This window comes from Mandrillus leucophaeus, unplaced genomic scaffold, assembly GCF_000951045.1.
Source record: "Mandrillus leucophaeus isolate KB7577 unplaced genomic scaffold, Mleu.le_1.0 Scaffold193, whole genome shotgun sequence".
NCBI classification, from domain to species: Eukaryota; Metazoa; Chordata; class Mammalia; order Primates; family Cercopithecidae; genus Mandrillus; species Mandrillus leucophaeus.
In genome coordinates this window covers 937,741-941,725 of record NW_012101954.1, presented here as the reverse complement: position 1 = coordinate 941,725, position 3,985 = coordinate 937,741, and the positions used below count along the sequence as shown (strand labels likewise).

At 52.3% G+C, this 3,985-nt stretch overlaps 1 long non-coding RNA gene and 1 pseudogene across 1 annotated transcript; one reads left to right on the top strand and one right to left on the bottom strand.

The window, feature by feature from the left end:
- LOC105538511 overlaps positions 1-3,985 on the top strand; it is a 158,620-nt pseudogene that overhangs the window by 106,176 nt on the left and 48,459 nt on the right.
- Positions 445-1,902, bottom strand: LOC105538498. Its single transcript, XR_001005913.1, has 3 exons — positions 1,875-1,902; positions 1,054-1,178; positions 445-782 (listed from the first exon to the last, which is right to left on the bottom strand). It is a non-coding gene; the product is annotated as an uncharacterized LOC105538498 (long non-coding RNA).

The window sequence follows — 3,985 nt, the reverse complement described above, 5'->3', positions numbered from 1 at the left end:
GGGAGGAGAATCAGTGGGGCCCAAGAAGACAATCCAGTCTCTGCATTGAATAATTCCCTTAGACATACCAAAAAGGGCTATGGCAGGGGGGCACCTGAGATGGCCGAATAGGAACAGCTCCAGCCTCCAGCTCCCAGCGTGAGCGACACAGAAGACGGGTGATTTCTGCATTTTCAACTGAGGTACCGGGTTCATCTCCCTGGGGCGTGTCGGACAGTCGATGCCGGTCTGGGGGTGCAGCCTAACCAGTGAGAGCTGAAGCAGGGCGAGGCATCACCTCACCTGGGAAGTGTAAGGGGGAAGGGAATTCCTTTTCCTAGCCAAGTGAAATTGAGACACACAACACCTGGAAGATGGGGTAACTCCCACCCTAATACTGCGCTTTACCAAGGGTCTTAGCAAATGGCACACCAGGAGATTATATCCCACACCTGGCCCGGAGGGTACCCAGTTATCCTCCAATTCCTCACCATGTAAGCCTATCTCAGTCATGCCCCGGACTGCACTGAAGCCAGCCTGCCTTGAAGAAGCTCTCCCAGAATGCCCTTTTCCCCAAGGTAGGGTCATGATTCGCCAAATGTTTAGCGTGTGTTAGCAAGACTGGTGTCGGAGCAGGCATCAAACCTTACATCCCATATGTCACACCTCACCACACACCTGGGTGCCAAATAGCCTGAAGAGTCTGAACTCACGTTGGCCGTTAGCAAAGTGCTCCTACGGCTGCATCTGCAGTTAACATAGCATCCCTATGGCCACTGCCTCCCTGGATCTCCACAGCCATCCTAGGAGAAAGGCAGAACATCATCATTTGATAGAAGGGATACTGAAGCTCTGGGAGGAAAGGGGACTTGCCTAAAGCCCCAGGATGAAGCAGCAAATCTGGACTCTCGTAGACAGCCTAGAGCTGCCGGCCTTCCCTTACAATCTGTGCCCTTGGGCCTGGCTTAATTTTTTCCTCTCCAAAGAGCCATCTGTAGGGCCAGAGGCTGCCAAAGCCTGACTCATCACTGGATGCCAGTTCCTTTGACTGACTTTCAGTGATTCCTATCTTACCCTGGGGTGTTGTGTTTCTTGTCTCAGCACTGTTATTTCTCATTCCTTCACAAGTTGAACTGCTCACTCCAGCCACTTGAAGCATGCTCTTCTTGACACAGTTAACTCTAGGCACATGGCTGGTGCTAAAAAGAAAAAAAGAGCGTTACGTCAATTTCATTGATTAACAAAAGTGATGGCTCCACTACAAAGTAAAGGTGATACTGCCTGGGCCTCTGAGTTCAACAGGCTTTTAGACAAATGACTCCGAGCTAAAACATGAGCATGCATACATACACATCTGTCTTGGTGTAATGAGATAATCTGGGTATCGGTTGTTATCCTTGAACATTTTCCTGCCTCATTAATGCATGTGTAGCTAGCACAATAATAATCATAGCTATTAATGCCTAAAGCTGAGGGCTTTCCTGAGCCAGGCAGTGGCTTTAAAAACTTTAAAAGTTAAAGCTGACGACTTTCCTCAGCCAGATAGGGGCTTTAAAACCTTTAAAGTTTTCACATAGGCTCTCATTGAATAATTTCTGTTTTTCAAACCAAGAAACTGAGACTTACTATCACATTTGGGATTAAGTTAAAAAAAAAAAAAGAAGAAAAGAAAGAAACTTTGGCTTAAACCTGTCAAGTATTTCAAAGCCAGCAAGTGGCTAAATCGGAACTTGAACCCAGGCAGTCTAGCCCTGGGATCCTGTGCCCTTACCCAGTATCCAGTGTCAGCTACACAAAACTCATGAGTACATGTTTTCAACTATAGTTTAAGTGGGTGACATATTTTTCACTATATTTTATGTAGGTGACTTTCAGTTTGGGGGTATTCTACTTACACAATCTATTGAGCTGTGGATATTAACTGAGAACAAACAGAAACTAATGAACTCTGAAAAACATAAAACATGAGCAACATGATGTCACTGCAAACATGATGTTACTGCAAAAGACAAAACAGCACATAGCCTTCTTGTGACTGTATTTTGCTGACAGTCCACGAGCTAATACTCAGCCTGAACTCAGCAGTGCTGTTCCCTTGGGAGACACACACACACGAGTTGGTGGTTTTGTGCCTCCCCAACAAAACACACACACATTGGCCATTGTGCCGCCCGGAGCCTCCAGTCTGCCAGTGTGTGGAACGGACCAGATGGGTCCAGTAGCGTTGGGTCAAGGCGAGCAGAGGGCAGCCCGAAGCGCGCCCATGCTCTGGACTCCTGCACCCGCGGAAATGGGTGCTCACGGGGAGCGCGGGAGTGAGGGGTGAGGGGTCAAGGGTGAGGGGTGAGAGAGAGGGGGACGGGGTGGAGGCAGCCCCTTCCCAGGCGGCAGCGGGGGCGGGGCGGTGATGCTGTTGCCCTTTTAAGCTGCCGCTTCACAGGAGCCGCGCCTCCTGTGGGTGGAGTTGGTTACAAGGGGAGCAGCCGCCCAGGGGATGCCCCACAGCTCCCGGCAGACGCCTCGGTGTCCTTTGCGGTTTTCCTGCCGTGCTCCGACTAGAGTAAAGGCAGCGGTAAGAGGCGGAGCCGCGAGAGCGCCGCCGAGCGGCCCCACCGGGTGGTCGCGGCCATAACAGCGGCTCCTGACCGGCTCACCTTCCGCGCCCTGCCGCCGGAGATGAGGATAAGATGTCCGTGTCTGTGGGTCCGTGTCCGTGTCAGCGCTCAGCGGCGGCCCCAAGGGGCAGGGCAAGGGTGGAGAGGAGGCTCCGGAAGTACCCGGACAAAGGGGAGCCTGCCCGGGAGAGGCCCCGGTTCCCCGGGAGGGGCGAAGGCGCCCCTTTCTCCTGTGACTGGCCCGCCCCGATCGCCGGGACTGCCGGGGGCTTCGGTGGGAGGAGGCGGAGGGCGCGTCTCTCTATCTCCTTGCGGGGGGCTGGCTTGGGGGCTGCTGGCACCTCTCGCCCTCGTCCCGGAGCCCCGAGCTGGGAGCCCGCGTCGCCCGCAGCCCTTTCGGGGACTGATCGCCCTCAGTCAGCCGGCCTGTTCCCGAGAACCGCCACGGGGTGTGGCAGGGCGGCTCCAGCTGTTGTTTGAGCCCAGGCGGGGAAGGGGAAAGGCCTTTAAGATTTTCGGGTTTTTGACAGGGCGCAGTGGCCCTTTCCTGTAATCTTAGCACTTTGGGAGGCTGAAGGAGGGGGTGGATCACCTGAGGTCAGGAGTTCTAGACCAGCCTGGCCAACATGGTAAAACCCTGTCTCTACTAAAAATATAAAAGTTAGCTGGGCATGGTGGCAGGCCCTTATTGAGATGGAGCCTCACTCTGTCGCCCAGGCTGGAGTGCAGTGGGGCGATCTCGGCTTACTGCAGCCTCTTTCTCTTGACAATCCATGGGTTCAAGCGATTCTCCTGCCTCAGCCTCCCGAGTAGCTGGGATTACAGGCGCCTGCCACCATGCCTGGCTAACTTTTGTGTTGTTTACTTTCACCATGTTGGCCAGGCTGGTCTCGAACTCCTGACGTCGAATGACCCACCTCTGCCTCCCAAAGTTGTGTGATTACAGACCTGAGCCACCTCACGCGGACCCAAGGCCCTTAAGTGTAAAGGCTTCATTCTTCAGTCAGGTTTTCCTTGTTCCTGCATGTTCAGCCAATCGTTTTTAAGTTTGTGTTTAAGGAGAAACTAACAATGAACTGTGCTCTTCCTGTGGCATAAGGATGGGGAGGTGCTGGCCAGTGAGCTTTCCAGATTTTGAACTAAAAGGAAGAGCAGAATCTGTTATAAGATTTTGCTGCATTGAGTTATATTAAAAAACATTCTGTCTTTTCTCTGTGGTTTTAACACTGATAGTAAGACACCTTCAAGATAGGCTTCCTATTAGCGGAGTGATCCTTACCAACTATAGCTGGGACAAGTACGGTGAAGAATGTTTGATTCTTCCAACAGAAGTGGTCCCTCTATTATTTGGATTGGGTTTGTGGCTTTCTTGAGGCCAGCAGTCTGATGCC